The sequence below is a fragment of the Cervus elaphus genome, chromosome 32 (genome assembly GCF_910594005.1).
Source record: "Cervus elaphus chromosome 32, mCerEla1.1, whole genome shotgun sequence".
Classification (NCBI taxonomy): domain Eukaryota; kingdom Metazoa; phylum Chordata; class Mammalia; order Artiodactyla; family Cervidae; genus Cervus; species Cervus elaphus.
Genome location: NC_057846.1, coordinates 46,530,016 through 46,550,731, shown reverse-complemented (window position 1 = coordinate 46,550,731; position 20,716 = coordinate 46,530,016). Strand labels below are relative to the sequence as shown.

The 20,716-nt window shown below is 42.8% G+C and overlaps 1 long non-coding RNA gene across 1 annotated transcript in view; it reads left to right on the top strand.

Annotated features, from left to right (window-relative positions):
• The window catches only part of LOC122687942, a 178,059-nt gene extending 158,407 nt beyond the window's left edge, over positions 1-19,652 (top strand). Inside the window, exon 3 of the long non-coding RNA XR_006339275.1 lies at positions 19,560-19,652. This is a non-coding gene — a long non-coding RNA (uncharacterized LOC122687942). The remainder of the gene's footprint in view (positions 1-19,559) is intronic.
• The last annotated feature ends 1,064 nt before the right edge of the window (positions 19,653-20,716 follow it).

Sequence of the window (20,716 nt, the reverse complement as noted above, 5' to 3'; positions counted from 1 at the left end):
AATAGCCAGGAGAGATAAGAAGGCCTTCCTCAGTAATCAATGCAAAGAAATAGAGGAAAACGATAGAATGGGAAAGACTAGAGATCTCCTCAAGAGAATCAGAGATACCAAGGGAACATTTCATGCAAAGATGGGCACAATAAAGGACAGAAATGGTATGGACCTAACAGAAGCAGAAGATATTAAGAAGAGGTGGCAAGAGTACACAGAAGAAGTGTACGAAAAAGGTCTTCATGACCCAGATAACCACGATGATATGCTCACTCACCTATAGTCAGACATCCTAGAATGAGAAGTCAAGTGGGCCTTAGGAAGCATCACTACAAATAAAGCTAGTGGAGGTGATGGAATTCCAGTTGAGCTGTTCCAAATCCTAAAAGTTTGTCATAGGATACTGAATATAGTCCTGTGTACTATACAGCAGGACCTTGATGCTTATTCATCCTGTGTATAATAACTTGCATCTGCTAATCTCAACCTCCCATTTCTTTCCTCCTCTCCCCCTTGGCAACTACAAGTCTCATTTAACAATATTTATTGAGAAGACCAGTTTTAATTCCTGGGTCAGGAAGATCCCCTGGAGAGGGCAATGGCTATCCACTCCACTGTTCTTGCCTGGAGAATCCCATGGACAGAGGGGCCTGTCGGGCTATAGTCCATGGGGTCTCAAAGAGCCACACATGACTGAGAAACTAACACACACACACAAAGGCATAAAGTCAGGACTGCTGGTCTGGTCTAGAGGCTAAGGGGAGACTTCATTGCCTAGGAGGGGTCTGTGGAGGAAGCACATGGTCAGGAGGAGAGAGTGGCTGCAGGGACCTCACAGTGGAAGTGAAATCACATGGCCCAGGACCCCACTCCACCCCTGCCCTCCAAAATGCCTAAGATTGCCAAGTGGGAAATAGAAGGGGGCAGAAATCTGAGAAATGAGGCTAGAAATTAGGCGGATAAAGGATATTAAAGGTAGAAAAGAGATTGGTCTTGAGTAGAACTCCCAGGCTCTACAATTGAAGAAAATAGTTTTGATTTTTGAATCACTAGTTTGGTAGGCAAATTCAGCATGATTTTCAATAATTGAAACTGTCTCTTGAGGGAATACTAAACTCACTGATTTGTACATTGTTGCATATGATTCAAGAAATGTCCCTAATATCCACTTGAGGGGAAAAAAGAACAATTTTTCCTTTTGGTGTGGTGTTTTATTATCCATTTCTGGAGGCAAAGCCAATTATTTGTCAAATTAAAGCCTATTATTATAAGCAATATTATTACCACTTGAAAATAATCTATCACCTTGATTGTAGGACTCTGATGTACCACGAGAAAATACAATTTTTCAGATTCAAAAGGCTTGTGATAAAAATAGATTGGTAGTTTTAAATATTAGCCTGAGAATTAGAAGTATAAACAGGGCAAATAAACTATTTGTCTTTTGTTCTTTCCTGCTGTGGCTATTAGCTAGCGTTAATGTTAGAAAAGTCTGAACACATATATTCCAGGAGCCAGAGCTTGGTGATGTCATCTTGCTTTCCATAACAAAAGAAAAATTCAGGCTTCCCTGGTGGCTTGGTGGTAAAGAATCTACCTGCCAGTGCAGGAGACACAGATTCTATCCTTGGGTCAGGAAGATCCCCTGGAGAAAAAAATGGCAACCCACTCCAGTATTCCTGCCTGAGAAATCCCATGGACAGAGGAGCTTGGCAGGCTACAGTCCATGAGAGTCAGACACAGTTTAGTGACTAAACAACAGCAACATACAAAATGAATTTTTGTTGGTTGATGGGGTGAAAGTTAAGGCAACTTTTATGGGAGTGCTGAACCCATCATTTGCCCAGATAAGGTAGTTAAAGATGATTTTTGTTTTCTTTCATTTCTTATAATAATTCAATGGAAGTAGTAAAGAAACTTAAATGTGACTCATAATATTGCATCATTACATGGCAGTTTGCCCTGATGTCCTTGATAAGTTTGTTTCATCTAATGTTAAGCAAACCTTATCCTTCCTCTCTCCTGTTAGGGAAGTTCAAACGAGATTCCTCTTCTCCACCCATTCCCCAATGTCACACTTGGAAGAATGATTTCATGGACAAGGGTGGGGGGAAGTGAAATGTGCCATTTTCAGGAAGCCATTCCTGGTTGCAAGACTCTCAGTTTAACCTGGATGGAAGATAAACCAAGTGTTGCATAAAAGTCCCTGACTTTCCCCTGTGGTGGACTATGTCCCAGTGGATTGGTCCTGACCCTTTAGAGACTTTTGTGTATTTTCGGGCCAGTGTTTTCATGTGTCCCCTTTGTGGGTCACAAATCTCCTCCAGGAGACCTTGGGGGCACTGGCTGAATGGTGATGTCTGACAACAGGCCCATGGGTATGGCTGAGCTCATTTGAGGTGGAATCTCACTCTTGCATTCACCACCGCCCTCACCCACCTTCCCTTCTAATCCCAACATTTAGTAAACAAGAAACCTCGTTTTCTGGTTTCACGTCTTGTGTATGGATGCTGGGATTTGTTACAGCCCACACAATGCCCTGTGTACCTACTTCATATAAAAAAGATTATTGAACACATAGGTGCCATGTATTTGGACAAGATTTCACAAACATGTTCATTTGATGCTCTCAGTAACTCCACAAGGCAATATTATTATTCCCCTTTTAGAGATAAGGAAACTCAGACAAGAGAGATGAAATAGCTTGTCGGTTATGAGGGAGGAGAACCCAGAGCTGAACCCAGACAGGCCAAACTCAGGGCCCCCGGCTGTCAACCACTTGCAGTGCGGCCACACGGAGCAGACTCTCCACTACAGCAGCATCAACACTTGCTGAGCATCTTAGCTGCTGCTAAAAACAGAACTCACACAGTGTAAAATCTCTCAGGAACTCAGATCTGGACTTCCTGCAATAGACCCAAGGAGAAGGCAGGGCTGGCAGGGTGAAGGGGAGCCTTGTCTCCAGTTTACTTTCCACGAGGTGAGAGAAGTGCAGGGCAGAGTGGTGGTGCAGAGAGGCTGATGAGAGGAGCTGCGAGACGAAACACCGAAGGCTGGCTTCACTTTTCTCCGTGCTGAGCTATGGTGCCCAAGCAAACAGAGAAGGAGGAGAAGGTTCTGGATCAGAGTGAATGGATCCAAATGGAGTCGTTGTGAAGAAGAGTCCGCAAAGACGGAGGAAGGATCGAGTGTCTAGGATCTGGTCTCCATTCTGCTGGCCACCATACAGCCTTAAGCAGTTCAAGACCTGTCCCCCACCACCTTGAATTTGGATAACAAATAAGTAAGCAGCAAGAACCTTATATCTCTACCAGACCAGCTTTTAAGGCCTCTCTAAGCCTACAAGTCTATAAATTTTAAAAGCAGACAGGACAGCCTTTGAACACATTTGTAAAGGCCAAAGACCAAACCTGATGCAGAAAAGGCAGAGAGAATAAAGTATTCCTGTTGCCCCGTAGTACATTATTCCTTTTCCATATGCATGTTCAATTAAGATGAACTCAGTTTAAAAGAAAAATAACATCAATCATTTATATAGTTTTTAAAAAAAACATCAATCATTTATAAAGGATTCAGGTGCAGCAACTTTGCCTGATAGAGTGGCTGGGGGCTTGCTGCAGCTCATGAGGGAAACAAGCTGTGTTTGTCCCCGACGCTCTGCCTGTTTGCCTGCCTGAATATTCCTCTTGCTATCTCCCGATCACTCATCTGTGATTTCAAATATCATTAGGCTTTCCACGGTAAATTAGCTTCCGATTATTCTTGGTCTGTCTGAGGCCACAGCAAGTCTGATCAAACAGGGCTGTCAGCACCCTTTGATGGAACAGCACACAAGCAAGCTGCCGGATTGACTGTGGCGCTCACTGCCTTTCTTAGGAACAGAACACAAAGGCGGTCAACAATGCATATCCTTCCATGACTGTTCTTGGCCTATGCCCTAAAGGGTCCTGGTACGTGACATTTTTGGTAGCATTGAGCATTTCTGGGCTTCATCCCTCCTGTGGTGAAGTCATCTTTTGATCTGATTACACATTAGAGCTTACACTGCTTTGTGAAAAGTAAGCCTCAAGATATGTAGGGCAACTATCCTAGTCAGTTTCTGTAATTTCCTCAAAGTAACAGCAATTTTAGGACTTTGGCAAAAAGAACCATCAATGAATTGAAGCTTATTTCATGAGTAACTCCCCTTCATGGATCACAGCCTTGTCGTGGCAAAGAGGCTTGCAAAACGTGATAAAATCATGAGCCATGCAATGCAGTCCCCCCGCCCCCCACCAGGATGGACAAGTCATAGTGAAGAGTTCTGAGAAAACATGGGCCACTGGAGGAAGAAATGGCAACCCACTCCAATATCCTTGCCTTGATAACACTGTAAACAGTATGAAAACACAAAACGACATGACACCGGAAGATGAGCTCCCCAGGTTGGAAGGTATCCAATATACTACTACGGAAGAGCAGAGCAATTACTAATAGCTCCAGGAAGAATAGAGTGACTGAACTAAAGCAGAAATGACACTCAGTTGTTGGTGTGTCTTGTGGTGAAAGAAAAGTCGGTTCTGTAAAGAACAATATTGCATCGGAAAGTGGAATGTTAGCTCCATGAATCAAGGTAAACTGGATGCGGTCAAGCAGGAGATGGCAAGATTGAACACCGACATCTTATGAATCAGTGAACTGAAATGGACAGGAATGGGCGAATTTAATTCAGATGACTATTATATCTACTACTGTGAGCAAGAACCCCTTTGAAGAAAAAGAGTAGCCCTCATAGTCAATAAAAGAGTCTGAATTGCAGTACTTGGGTACAATCTCAAAGATGACAGAATGGTCTCAGTTCGTGTCCAAGCAAACCTTTCAACATCACAGTAATCCAAGTCTATGCCCCTACTACTGAGGCAAAGAAACTGAAGTTGACCAGTTCTATGAAGATCTACAACACCTTCTAGAATTAACACCAAAAAAAGATATCCTTTACTTCATAGGCAATTGGAATGCAAATGTAGGGAGAGATACCCAGAATAACAGGCAAATTTGGCCTTAGAGTACAAAATGAAGCAGGGCAAAGGCTAACAGAGTTTTGTCAGAGAACATGCTGGTCATAGCAAGCATCCTTTCCCAACAACCCAAGAGATGACTCTACACATGGACATCACCAGATGGTCAATACCAAAGTCAAATTGATTATGTTCTTTGCTGCCAAAAATGGAGAGGCTTTAAATAGCAAAAACAAGACCTAGAACTGACTGGCTCAGGTCATTAGCTCCTTATTGCAAAATTCAGGCTTAAATGGAAGAAAGTAGGGAAAACCACTAGGCCTTTCAGGTATGACCTAAATCAAATTCTTTATGACTACCCAGTGGGGGTGATAAATAGATTCAAGGGATTAGATCTGATAGACAGAGTGCCTGAAGAACTATGGACAAAAATTTGTAACATTGTACAGAAGACAGTGACCAAAACCATCCCCAAGAAAAAAGAAATGCAAGAAGGCAAAGTGGTTATCTGAGGAGGCTTTACATATAACTAAGGAAAGTAGAAGCAAAAAGCAAGGGAGAAAGGGAAAGATATACCCAGTAGAATGCAGAGTTCCAGAGAATAGGAAGGAGAGATAAGAAGGCCTTCTTAAATGAACAGTGCGGAGAAGTAGAGGAAAACAATAGAATGGGAAAGACTAGAGATCTCTTCAAGAAAATTGAAGATAATAAGGGAAACTTTCATGCAAGGATGGGTGCAATAAAGGACAGATATATCAAGGACCTAACAGAAGCAGAAGAGATTAAGAAGAGGTGGCAAGAATACACAGAAAAACTGTACAAAAAAGATCTTAATGACCCCAATAACCACAATGGTGTGGTCACTCACCTAGAGCCAGACATCCTGGAATCTGAAGTCAAATGGGCCTTAGAAACCATTACTATGAACAAAGGTAGTGAAGTGATGGAATTCCAGCTGAACTATTTCAAATCCTAAAAGATGATACTGTTAAAGTGTTGCACTCAGTAGGTCAGCAAATTTGGAAAACTCAGCAGTGGTCACAGGATTGGAAAAGGTCAGTTTTCATTCCGATCCCAAAGAAGGTCAATGTTAAAGAATGTTCAAAATACTCTACAGTTATGCTCAGTTCACACGCTATCACGTTTATGCTCAAAACCCTTCAAGCTAGGCTTCAGCAATACATGAACCCAGAACTTCCAGATGTACAAGTTGCATTTAGAAAAGGCAGCGTAACCAGAGATCAAATTGGCAACATTTATTGGATCATGGAGAAAGCAAGAGAGTTCCAGAAAAACATCTACTTCTGCTTCATTGACTCTGCTAAAGCCTTTGAGTATGTGAATCACAACAAACTGTGGAAAATTCTAAAAGAGGTGGGAGTACCAGACTACCTTACCTGTCTCCTAAGCAAGCTGTTTGTGGATCAAGAAGCAACAGTTAGAACTGGACATGGAACAATTGACTGGTTCAAAATTGGGAAAAGAGTGCATCAGGGCTGTATATTGTCACCCTGCTTATTTAACTTATATGCAGAGTACCTCGTGCAAAATGCCAGGCTGGATGAATCACAAACTGAAATCAAGATTGCTGCAAGAAATATCAGCAATCTCAGATATGCAGGTGATACCACTCTAATGGCAGAAAGCAAAGAGAATCTAAGAGCCTCTTGATGAGGGTGAAAGAGGAGAGTGAAAAAGCTGACTTAAAACTCCACATTCAAAAAATTAAGATTATGGCATCCAGTCCTATCACTTCATGGCAAATAGAATGTGAAAAAGTGTCAGCAGTGACAGATTTTCTTTCCTTGGGCTTCAAAATCACTGCAGACAGTGACTACAGTCTTGAAATTCAAAGACACTTGCACCTGGAAAGGAAAGCTATGACACACCTAGGCAATATAATAAAAAAGTGGAGACATCACTTTGCAAACAAAGATTCGTATAGTCAAAGCTGTGGTTTCTCTAGTAGTCATGTATGGATGTGAGAGTTGGACCACGAAGAAGGCTGAGCACTGAAGAATTGATGCTTTTGAATTGTGGTACTGGAGATGACTCCTGAGATTCTTTTGGATTGCAAGGAAATCAAACCAGTAAATCCTAAAGGGAATCAGCCCTGAATATTCATTGGAAGGACTGATGCTGAAGCCCCAATACTTTGTTCACCTAATGTGAAGAGCCAACTCACTGGGAAAGGTCTTGATGCTGGGAAAGATTTAAGGTAAAAGGAGAAGCGGACAGCAGAAGATGAGATGGTTAGATAGTATTGCTGTCTCAGTGGACGTGAATTTGAGCAAACCTTGAGAGATAAGTGGATGACAGAGGAGCCTGGTGTGCTGCAATCCACGGGGTTGCAGAAAGTCGGGCATGACTTAACAATTGAGCAACAACATAAGTAACAGCAAGAAAAGAGCTCTGCTGATCTCCACCACTTCACTCAGGTTCACCTCCTGGCAGGACAGTTAGGGGGCCAGGCCACAGGAGACCTGCTCCCAGCACTGTTTGCTGCTTCATGTCCTCAGCTAATCTGGGATTTTCCCATGTTGCACTGGCCTATATTTTGTATGTCATCACAATTTTATGTGTTCCCAAACAATGACTGAATATAAATATATCACTGGTAATGAGGCATATTGTCACAGGCAAGAAGAATGAAAGGAACGAAGGAAGGATGACAAAAGGATAAAAGAACCCCTTAGTCAATATACAGTAGACATGAATGAGCATGGTGCTGTTATAGAAGATTTATAAACCTGCTCTTATTTGCTGTCAGTGCTTTTTAAGGCTGGATTTGAAATTTTACATAAACACTTATAGTATAATTACATTCAGTATGAAAAGTGGAATTTGTCCTTTTGCTGCATACTGGAAAGCAAATATCATTATGTGCACGAATATGTACTTATCTATTTAGAATTTGTGAAGGGTTAGGAACTGGTCTGAAATTTTGCTCTGTCGAGCGATAAACAGATCCTTCGTTCTGCATAACTCTTGAATACTACTTTTTCTGTCTGCCCAAGAACACTGGCGGTAGTCTCAGAAAACGGATGTGTTTGCTTTGGCTTATTCGTAGTGAATAATCCATCTGTCAGCATCTTGGGTGATGAGGTACTGAAAAGATGTGGAGAAAACAGGGTGAGATCAAAGAGAGAAGGGGGTAGAAATGAGTCAGCTCTCAGGCAGCTGTAGATGTGAGAAAGCAGTGGAGACTCTGTCTTGTAAGGATCATTGTGGCTTGTACTGATGCTAAAAACTCAGCCTCTGTGAGCCAGTGCTGAATTGGATCTTGGTCACAGTTTTGGGTGAAGTAGAGAAGAATAGTTTTATTGCTTTGCCAGGCAAAAGGGGACATAGTGGGCCTGTACCTCAAAAACTATGTGTTCCAACCCAGGAGGATTTGGTGAGTGGTTTTATAGCAATAGTTCAAGGGTGGAGTTGCTGTTGAGGTTCAGAGTGTGTGCAGGGCCTTTAATTTGGCCTCAGGTGGCCTCCCGATGAACTTCTCTGGTCATCATTCTATGACCTTGTCTGGAACAGAGTGCTGACACCTTCCACTTGTTGGGGTTTTCAGTTCTGCAGAAGAGCTCAAAGATATGTACATCCCTAGAGGGGGAACCAGGACCCTGCCCCAAGGCTGCACGATTGTTTCCTGGCTGCTCTTCCCTAGCCTCTGTCTCTCCCCCTTCCCTGATCAACAAATGTTTGAACCTGCCCTTTGGGACTCAGGGAATGTAAAGGAGGCTGCCGTCTATTCCTTACAAATGAGAAATGGGGGACAGAAAGGCTTCCATGCCCAAGAACCCCACAGGATCCTGCTCAGTTTCACTCTCCCGGGTTCTGGGGGGGGGGGGGTGAGAGAAAAATATGCACGTCTGAGTATTGACTACAGTTGGACTGCTTTGTGTGTATCTTCTTATTTAGTTTTATCAACAGACCATGAAAGGTAGCAAGTTTTTTTTTCTTAATTTTATTTCATAGAACAGGAAATAAGCTCTGTGTGATTATGTAACTTTCCAGGAGTTGCACAATTAGGAAGGAAAATTTGAACTCAGTCCTACCTGACTTCAACTCTGTGCTCTTGTGGCAGAGGGTATTGTCCAAAGATGTCCAAAGTTCACCTCAGGAGCTCATCAGCAGTGTGACCTTGCAGCTTTCTCACTTAGAGGGGGAGCCCAGTTCCTGTCCTCTAGAATCTGGCCTAGGACTCTGATGTCACCAGTGGAGTAGGGCAGAAGTGGCCCTGAGGGGCTTCCAAGGCTAGATCAGAACAGGCCCCCAAACCATGCTGCTTCTGCTTGGTTCTCTTTGAAACCATGCAGGACCATGTGGGACTTGAGGGCACAGAAGGCTTTCAAACAATTGCAGATCAGAGAAGGGTGGCGATGCAGAGACAAGGGAAGAGCAGCCAGGAAACAATAGTGCAGCCTTGGGAGACAGTCCTGGTTCCCGCCTGAAGGGAGACACTCAACAATCCCTCTGAGCTCTTCTGCAGGACAAAACCCCCAATGAGAAGACCCCTGAGACCAGAGTAAAGGACTGCTGGCTCTGCACACAGCCTGATCTTGTCAGCAGCCCACCCTTGAACCACTGCTGGAGAACTCCTCACCAAATCCTACTGGGTCGAGACAGTTTTTGAGGCACAAGCCCACTGTGTCCCCCTCTGCCTGACAAAGCAATAAAGCTGTTCTTTTCTACTTTTCCCAAAAGTCTATCTCCAAGATTTGATTTGGCTGAGTTTTCAGCATCATCTTGAGACAAAATCAGCTGCTGAGGTTCAAGTCCTGACTACCTCGAGTCACCGTGTTCAGAAGCTGTGTAGGACGCTCCTGTCAACAGTTCTAGCCAAGCCCAGACCACTGGCTGCGCCTGCCAAGGCACACGGGTGTATATCTGAAACCATCTCGGGTTCTCCAGACCAGCGTAGCTACCCTCTGAGTGCCACTGAGTGACCCCAGTCGACACTCCCAGGAGCAGAGGAGCATAGCCTGAGGAGTGAAAATGCAGGGCAGTTTGTTACAGAGCAGTAGGGACTGGAACACCCTTTGCCCTGAGGCAAGACACACGAAGGAAAGATGGTACGTTAGTGCCTAGGGGAGCTTTGATAGCTTCCTGAGGCCAGTCAGAAGCTGGCTGAAACTCATAAAAAGAGCTTTCAGGAGGCTGCGTAGGAAAGGACTTGAGCCAAGTTCAAGCTGGTGGGAAAATCTAGACTAAAAGTGGACAATGCCTCTTTCCGTTAACTCCAAATCCTTTCTCCAGTCACTTCTCCTCTCTAATAACCTTCCCCCAGTTTCAAAGTACTCTATTACATAAAATCAGCTCAGTCATTTCCCTCTTTCCTTTAAAATACTCTGCTCACTCACCCATCTCAATAGAATACAGTCTAAAGTTCTCGCTTTGCCAGGTTAGATTCTTCAGTCTAATAAAAAAGCTAAAAGTGAGGGGTTTGGAATCAGAGAGGTCTGGGATGGCTAAATTTATAATCAGAAAACCTTGTTAACTGTTAATATTTTTGTGTGGTCTATTTCTGGATATGTGGCATTTAATATGCCTAAGATAATGTTTTCTGGAATAATGCGATTTTTCTATGCAAGGCATCCTTATAGAAAGATAGCATGTTGACGCCTTATAAAGTTTCTTGAATTTCTCAGCAAATTTCGCTATTTGTCACCCTTTCCACACTTTATTTAAGGCTTAGCTGAGATCTCAAACAGTTATTTACAGAATTTGCTCAACAAAAAATTAAGTGAGAGGGTTTTTGGGGGAAGGATAGAATATGAGGTTGGGGTTAGCAGATATAAGCTTTTATATATAGGATGGATAAACAAGATGCTACTGTGTAGCAGAGAATGATATCCAATATCCTATGATAATCCATAATGGAAAAGAATATTTTAAAAAATTATGTATATATATATATGTGTGTGTGTGTGTATAAAATATGTATAACTGAATCACTTTTCTGTACAGCAGTAATTAACACAATATTGTAAATCAACTGCACTTCCATTAAAAAATAATAGTAAAAAAATTAAAAATTGCTAGAGAAAGTTTCCTGCCTGATTCAGGGTTATGTTTCTCTTCCATGTTCCTTGGAGAAGTGCAGTATCCAAAGCACCAGAGAAAGTCCTCAAGGCCTGCAAATGCTATGATATTTAAGGGTGAGGAATTTTGTGTCCCAAGTTATTATCACAGACTTATCATTGGTAGAGATGGAAAGGACAGTGGTCGAATTTGTCAGGGCACCTCCTCAACTCTCACCATAATAGAAAAGTTCATTGGTGCCCACTGCATTTGGTAAGCGGCACTTCTCTAGAGGAAGTGATGGCTGCTTCAGTGCTGACAGACTTTGCTCAGTGGCAGTATCTCAAGGTGAAACAGCAGTGGTGAGAAAGGATCTTTCAGACACGGGGCAGGAATGCTCAGCCCTGGCGATGACTTGAGATTCACGCTCAGGTTGACACCATCCATCTCTGCAGGGACCCCATCAGAGGATGTTCACTCAAGAGCATGTGCCTGGACCCCTGGTTTGCTGTTCACCTCACCTCTTTCTCCATCCTCCATCTTTACAATTTTGGATTAACTTAAGTATCTGATGTTTTATTCTCAACCACACCTCAACTTGGCATCTTCTTTTTATTGATTATAGATGACTTTGTCCCATATTCTCCTTTTCTGTCACATATGCCAAAATTTGAGAGGTCAGCATATCATGGTATTTGATCATTTGTCTTTGGACTAGAGCGCTTGGGTTTGGGCTCAGCAGTGGCTGTTGTTTTACTATCTTGGGCAAATTATTTACCCTCTTGGAGCATCATTTTGTAGCACTTGAAAGTGACTTTAACAACTATACTTTCACAAGGAGTTGTCATGGAAGTTAAAGATAGATACTGTGTGTAAAGTGCTAAAATAGCCTTTATTATTGTTGCTGTTGTTAAGTGCTTTTAAGTACCTCATATTGGCCCATCTTCTATGTTCAACTTGCTATTCTAACTCTGCCACACCAACCTCAAGTGCTCCCAGACCCTTTCCCCACTAATTGCCCAAGATGGGATAGTTTTTAATAATTATACCTTACTGCAAATGTAATATTTAGTGTTTTCTACTCTTGTAAGGATTTATAGAAGAGGTCCTTCGTAAAAGAAAAGAATGATAGAAAATAAAAAGCCTAGGAAGATTAAAGTAGCATTAAAAAATAGTTGATTTCAGGCACACGTCTCCACGTGAGGCCCTCACGAGGAAGAGGAGGCAGAGCACTTTCGTCGGAGCACAGTGAATGGGCCACAGTGCCTGTCTCTTATCCCTCCACAGATGAGAGAACTGAGGCAAGGAAATTATATACACTGCCTAATATACATTCAAGTGGAGACAAACTTCTGGAGGGTGAAGTATTCGTTCACTCCTCTGTCATTCTCTCTCGTTCAGTCCTGTATCTGGAGCATCTAATACTGGGCCAGACATATGTCAAAGGAAAGTCCAGAGCAGCTGCTTTCTTATGAGAAGATCCATTGCACATATAACTAAAGCATTTCTGAGCTGAAACAGGGCTTGCAGCTAACAGAGCAGCCAGCAGAACAGCTATGGTGATGACTCCAGCAGGTTCTTGAGTCCTTGCATGCAGGAAGAAAGAGATCAAGCCCTGAGCCTTTCGAGTGGGAGCACTGACTCCAAGACCCTAGACTACCAGTGAACTAACCATGCTGCTGCTGCTGCTAAGTCACTTCAGTCATGTCTGACTCTGTGTGACCCCATAGACGGCAGCCCACCAGGCTCCCCCGTCCCTGGGATTCTCCAAGCAAGAACACTGGAGTGGGTTGCCATTTCCTTCTCCAATGCATGAGAGTGAAAAGTGAAAGTGAAGTTGCTCAGTCGTGCCCGACTCTTTGTGACCCCATGGACTGCAGCCTACCAGGCTCCTCCGTCCATGGGATTTTCCAGGCGAGAGTACTGGAGTGGGGCGCCATTGCAGGAACTCACATAAAGGAAACCGCTGGAACACAAGACCCGGCATCACCCAACCACCAGTAGCACTCTGTGCAGCACACCTCATCTAAACGACAAACAAAATAAAAATACAAACCAAACCATCAGCAGACAGGATTACCACCTCACTCAGCCTTGCCCATCAGAGGAAAAACAAACAAACAAACAAAAACTCAGCACAACTCTCACCCTATAGGAAGCTTACACAAACCACTGGACCAACATTATGAGGGCAGAAACCAAAAGGAAGAAAGAATTCAACCTTCTTCAAGGAAAGAATTCAACTTTCCTTGAAGCCTGGGAAAAGGAGACCCCAAGCACAATAAATTAAAAAAAAATAATGAAAAGGCAGAGAAATACTGCACAAATAAAGGAAAAAACTAGAAACACATAAGTCCAAGTAAACGAAGAGGAAATAGGTAAACTACCCAAAAAATAATTCAGAATAATGATAGTAAAGATGATCAAAAACCTTGAAAACAAAATGGATAAAATGCAAGAATCAATTAAAAAAGACCTAGAAGAATTAAAGAATAAACATAAAACAATTACTGAGGTTAAAAATACTCTAGAAGGAATCAATAGCAGAATATCTGAAGCAGAAGAATGAATCAGTGAGCTGGAAAATAAAATGGTGGAAATAACTTCAGAAGAGCAGAATAAAGATTATACTACAAGGCTACAGTCATCAAGACAGTATGGTACTGGCACAAAAACAGAAATACAGACTAATGGAACAAGATAGAAAACCCAGAAATAAACCCATGCACCTATGAGTCCCTTATTTTTGACAAAGGAGGCAAGAATATACAATGAGGCAAAGACAGCCTCTTCAATAAATGGTCTGGGAAAACTGGATGGCTACATGTAAAAGAATGAAATTAGAACACTTCCTAATGCCATACACAAAGATAAACTCAGAGTGGATTAAAGACCTAAATGTAAGACGAGAAACTATAAAACTCTTAGAGGAAATCATAGGCAAAACACAAGCGATGACAGAAATCAAAGCAACATCCTCTATGACCCACCTTCTAGATTAATGGAAGTAAAAACAAAAGTAAACAAGTGGGACCTGATTAAACTGAAAAGTTTTTACACAGCAAAGGAAACTATAAGCAAGGTGAAAAGACAACCCTCAGAATGGGAGAAAATAATAGCAAGTGAAACAACTGACAAAGGACAAATTTCCAAAATATACAAGCAGCTCATACAACTCAATGCCAGAAAAACAAACAACCCAATCAAAAAGTGGGGAAAAGACCTAAACAGATGTTTCTCCAAAGAAGACATACAGATGGCTAACAAACACATGAAAAGATGCTCAACATTGCTCATTTATTAGAGAAATGCAAATCAAAACCACAATGAGATATCACCTCGCACGAGTCAGAATGGCCATCATCAAGTCTGCAAACAATAAATGCTGGAGAGGGTGTGGAGAAAAGGGAACGCTCTTGCACATTGGTGGGAATGTAAATTGATACAACCACTATGGAAGACGGTATGGAGATTCTTTAAAAAACTAGGAATAAAACCACCATATGATCCAGCAATCCCACTCCTAGGCATGTACCCTGAGGAAACCAAAATTGAAAGAGATGAATGTATCCCATTGTTCATTGCAGCACTGTTTACAATAGCTAGAACATGGAAGCACCTGGATGTCCATCGACAGATGAATGGATAAAGAAGCTGTGGTACATACACACAATGGAATATTACTCAGCCATAAAAAGGAACACATTTGAGTCAGTTCTAATGAGGTGGATGAACCTAGAACCTATTATACAGAGTGAAGTAAGTCAGAAAGAGAAAGGTAAACATTGTATTCTAACACATATATACGGAATCTAGAAAAATGGTACTGAAGAATTTATTTACAGGGCAACAGTGGAGAAACAGACATAAAGAATAGACTTAAGGACATGGGGAGAGGGGAGGAGAGGGTGAGATGTATGGAAAGTGTAACATGGAAACTCACGTGACTGTATGTAAAACAGAGAGCCAGCGGGAATTTGCTGTGCGGCTCAGGAAACACAAACAGGGACCTGCATCAGCCTGGTGGGGCGGGGGGGAGATGGGGGGAGGTTCAAAAGGGAGGGGGCATATGTACACCTGTGGCTGGTTCATGTTGAGGTTTGACATAAAACCGCAAAATTCTGTAAAGCAATTATTCTTCAATGAAAAATAAATAAGAAAAGTAGTTGATTTCATAGTGCATTGAAGATAGATCGCATGGTCATTATTCTGTATGTTTCCTGAGGGCAAGGATCGTATCTGTCTTGTTCATTCCAGTATCCTTAGCATCTCATTCAGTGTCTTGCAGGTAGAATGCCCTCAGGAAATACTGAGTGAAGGAATAAATTGCACATATGTTGGAAAGATTGTCCCATATCAGCAGTATTGTCTAAGAAATAGCTCTGGTGATTCGATTCACACTCTTACCCCCGCCACCCCCCCACCCCTGTCTCTCACTCTTTCTTCTTTCTGAGACAGTTGAAGATAGTGTGAGATGTTTAAAGCCCTTCAGTTCATTTTCTGAATACTCAGGATATTATAAAAAACACAGTATTAGACTTGCGATTCTTAAAAAAAAAAATGACACTTTGAGTCTTTGGAATATTTCAGGGGTAATAGAAAATTCTAACTGAGCTCTGAGTCTTTGGGTGTGTGATACAACATCATTTTCTGAACAGCAGTGGAAAAGTATGGTCTAGTTCAGGTTTGCAAATGTTATTTCCCCCAGCATGGAGAATAATGTGCTGATAGGTTGAAGATGCCAAAAACAGGTGGAGAACAGCAAACAGTCCATTAGGATCATGACAACGGAAAAAGGGCCCTGTGGGAAGATTATGCAGGGAATATTTTTGCTGACTATTTTTATACTAAAATGAGAGATGCCTTCTGTCTTCCAGAGAAAGGATTCTTGTGACCTCTAATGTAAACATGCCAGTACTTGGGGCATCTTTCCCCAGGTATTTTCCCTTACCATCAAGGGAAGACTCATGATTGTAAAGTATCTTATGAAGGAAGACTATGACTCCTTCACTCTGTTTTCTGAATTTTAATTATACAGTCTCTCAAGGTGACCCTGCTTCTGTTATAATCTCAGTCTACATTGTAGAATCAGCATCTAGACCACGGGTGTTGGCCCCCTCAGTCTAACCATAGCTATGAATATGGGGGATGTGCATTTCCCAAGCCTCAGTGACTGTCAGCCAGAGCTATCTGCTTGTATCGTGTTGTCTCTCTTCTAAGTCAGACTGTTGACCTGGGTGTCATGGTGGCTCTTTCTTTATTAGCACAGAATAGGTGTCACTGTCATCCCGCTAATGTCTTCTCTTGAGCCATCACCACTGTCAAAGCCACTAAAAAACTGCCAGCAGCAGGATAATGTTGGAATCTAAATCTCAGACTTTGTGTGCTGAGTGAGCGAATAAGGCTCTGGGCAGAAACAGCAAGGTTGTTGATTGCACTTCTGCAATGCGAGCCTCTGATTGGTGCTGCTGAGAAGTACAGGTTCAAACATGGTAAAAACTTTATCAAATGTCTCCGTGTAAGCTGAAGTCGGCCTGAACTCTTTCCTCCCTGCTTATTTTCTCATCTCTTTGGAGTATTTGGTGCAGTGGGTCTGGATGCCCAGAGAGATATGTTTTACCAGAGATCTAGGAGATGCTGGGGCCCTAAGTACAAAGGAATCAGAAATTCTGTGGGAAAGTTGAAGCCCAAAGGCTGAAAGAGAAATGAGAAGTTCTCACATTTGAGATGAAACAAATACAGGATGAAACCTCCAGGGTGGTGGGATTAGACACTGGGCGTGGACCTCACTGTAGCGGGGCTGGACCTTAAGGTATAGCAGGTCTGGGGCAGGACTGTTTGAGTTCATACCCTGACTCTGTCCTTAGCTGTGTGGTGTTGAACATATTATTAATCTCTCTTTACATCAATCTGCACATTCATGGAGAAAATAAAACAAGTAATAGATATGCATGTAATATATATGTTAGCTGCTATTTTTACAGCTACTATTATAGGCTACCCACTCCAGTATTCTTTGGCTTCCCTGGTGGCTCAGACGGTAAAGAATCTGCCTGCAATGCAGGAGACCCCAGTTCAATTCTTGGGTCGGAAAGATCCCCTGAGAAGGGATAGGCTACCCATTTCAGTATTCATGAGCTTCCCCAGTGGCTCAGACGGTAAAGAATCCACCTGCAATGCGAGAGACCTGAGTTCCATCCCTGCGTTGGGAAGATCCCCTGGAGGAGGGCATGGCAACCCACTCCAGTATTCTTGCCTGGAGAATTCCATGGACAGAGGAGCCTGGCAGGCTACAGTCCATAGAGTCACATAGAGTCGGACACAACTGAGCGACTCAGCACAGCACATTATTATTATTATATTTTACCCAGGGGTAAAACCAGATGCTTGTGACTCAGTTCTAGGCCTTTGCTACTCAAATGTGACTCATCTGATATAAGAGATAGAGCTCCAGTTTAAACATTTACAACTGGCCTCCTGATTGCATTTCTTGGGGCATGAAGAAGTGGGCTTCAGGTTGGATACTTCCAGCTGTTAGGATTACTTGAGACAAGAGCTAGGTGGGCTCCAGTTAAGGCATTTACAGTCGGTCTGTTTGCCCTCCGAAATGTTAGTAACAACAGAAACAGGGTAAATAGCCAGTGTTTCTCTGGTAAACGCTTAAGGTAATAGTCGTGGCAATTGTTAAGGTTAAGAGTCATGGCAAGGACAAAGATGGGCAAAAGCCTGTTTGAGTAAATGATTAAGGGATCTCCGCTCCCACCTCTTTTGGGACAAGGGAGACACCGCCATGCACAGAAAGTCTCCTTGTGGGTCAAAATCAAGGGATAACTGCCAGGCCATAATGAGTCTTGCTCCTCCCAGAAGCCTTCGTTTCGAGATCCATCTTGGCTCAGGGGTACGTGTGCACCCAGGGGAGTGTCCCAGTGTAGGTCAGGTGTGAAAAAAGAAACCAGATAGTTGGCCTGAAGGAAGACAAAGGCCCAGAAGAACTGCCCTATATAAATGACTTAACCGCCTCATTACCGCGCTCCACTCCTCCTCACTAGGGGGGTGCTCACACCCTCCCTCTCCGGGTGTGCGTCTCTGCCTCGCTTCTGTCTCAGCCAAGCGGATCCTTTCTCTGTGTGCTCTCCCTCTTGTTCTGTGTCTCTGATAACAAACTTTGTACCTGCATTTACAGTTCCTGCCTCTGTGATAAAAGGGATTTTTTTCCACTGGGGACAAAGATCCAGGGGAAAATAACTTCCTAGCCTCTAGCCCTTCCTTGCTGGTCTGGTGTCCAGGATTCCTGGTTCCCATCCAGGCTGCTGCTGCTGCTGCTGCTAAGTCGCTTCAGTCGTGTCCGACTCTGTGCGACCCCATAGACTGCAGCCCACCGGGCTCTGCCGTCCTCGGGATTCTCCAGGTTGAGTTCCTGGGCAGGGAATTAAGATCTCGCTTCACGCCACTGCTCACTGCTGCCCCGCGGAGTTCAGATCCACCAGCAGCCTTGCTTGGGAACTTGTTAGAAATGCAGAATCCCAGGCCCCACCCTGCCCTCTTGATTCAGAATCTGCTGTTTATTTATTTAGCTCTGCCCTGTCATTGTTGGGGGATGCAAACGCTTAGTTACTGCATGTGGGATCTAGTTCCCTGACCAGGGATCACACCTGGGACCCTGTACTGGGAGCTTGGAGTCTTAGCCACTCTACCACCAGAGAAGTCCCAGAGTCTGCTTTAACACGGTGCTCCGGCTGCTTTGGTCTAGATCACTGGACAAGCAGAGGGAAGGGCAGAAGCGTGGGTGGAGGTTAAAGGATTTAAATCCTGTCATGACCTAATACTGATTCATCTTCCAGACTGACAGAAATTGGCAAGGGATGGTTTGCCATGGTTTCCGGCAGGGAGAGGAACGGAGAGATGATGAGTGATCCCAGAGCAAATCCTAGGGGCCCACGAGTGGCTTTCTCTTCAAGAGTCTTATGTCTCCTTAGGAATGAAATGAAAGGCTCTCATGATTGGAATCCTCCAGCAGGGACAGCCCTCCACCCCTTCTGAGTCCCACACATCCATCTGCATGTGTGTGTGTGCTAAGTCGCTTCAGTCGGGTCTGACTCCGCGACGCCATGGACTGTAGCCTGGCAGGCTCCTCTGTCCATGGGATTCTCCAGGCAAGAATACTGGGGTGGGTTGCCATGCGCACCCCCAGGGGATCTTCCCGACCTGGGGATAGAACCTGGGTCTCCTGCATTGCAGGCAGATTCTTTACTCACTGAGCCATCTGGGAATGCAGATCATCAGGGTGTGGGTGGAGGCCACAGCTGACTGTTGTTCACCAAAAGTCCTTGAAGAAAAAAAATCCTTTCTCTTGAAGTCTCCACTGTTTTCCTCTGAGCTCACTAGAGGATTCAGGACTAGAAATGTTCTGGTTCTGTCTAGAAAACCTTTGTTGCTGCCAAATATCTCCTTGCCCAAACCAAAGAATGCTGCAACCCTTAACAAAAGAACATAGAAAGTAACCCAAATATTAAAGTTGAACTGTGGCCTCTGTCTCCCTGTTTGTTCAAGGATCTCACCAGTGGGAAAATGGGAGACCGGAATCTTTCTCCCCAACCCAGTGCTCTGAAGGAAGAAAGACATTGTTCAGCAAATTAAACAGGTAAACACAATTTTTAAGGAGAATGTTTAAACTGCTTAATAGAACAAATTGTTTTTTAACACCCTTAAGCAGCTGTTGGAATCATCAATTTACATACAAATAATGAATATGCTAATTGCAAATCTTTCTCTCCTAGTCATTAAAAATAGGTTTCCCTCTGGCCTTCTAGAAGACAGCTCATTGTTATTCTGGTTGTAGTTACTACATATACTTGGGTGCTCATTTAAAAATCTTTAAAGTATGGTTAAAGATTTTTAAAAGAGCACCCAAGTATATGTAGTAACGTGTTTTTGCTAATTGGAGTAGGCCTTTCACATTCATAAAGTTGAGTTGATAAGATTCTAGTACTTGAAAGCAAATACAAATCTGCAAATAAAATTTAAAATCCATTGTCCTGCAACATAATTTAACCAGTGTGTGATTTTTTCACTAGACTTCCCACATTTTCCTAGCTTATCCTTGTGATATATCCTGTGGAAGTGAATATTAAGAACCCAGAGAATAACAATATTATTGCTTGGGTCATAATTTTAATTATTACTGATATTCCTCTATTCTCAGAGTGCAATTAATTTTATGTGTAACCAGTTTCTTTTGGATCCTGAACCCATGGGGCTTATTAATTTGTAGGGCTAATTTGCATTAATATGAATGGAAATAGTGATTATGTCTGAATTATTCATCATTTATGAATACAAATCTGAATACAGTTGCTTCCTTGAAAACATCAGACAAAGCATTTCTTTTATTTGTTTTCTGTATGGGGAAGTACCTACACCTTATAATAATTAAAAGTAAACCTAAGAAAACTCAAGAAAGCAGAGGTTAACAGTCACCTATGGTAAGATAGTGTTGAGGAGAAAGATGTTTCTTGTACCTTCAAAGCTTTTTCAACCGATCTAATAATCATATTGACAGAAGACAGAAAAACAGGAGAAAGACAAGCTTAATTTTGCATATACCCAAGCCCACATACATGAGGCTCAAAGACAGAAAGGTAAAATAAGATATACATGCCATCCTGAGCTAAGGGATGTGATGGGGGGGTCATAATTCAGGGGACAAG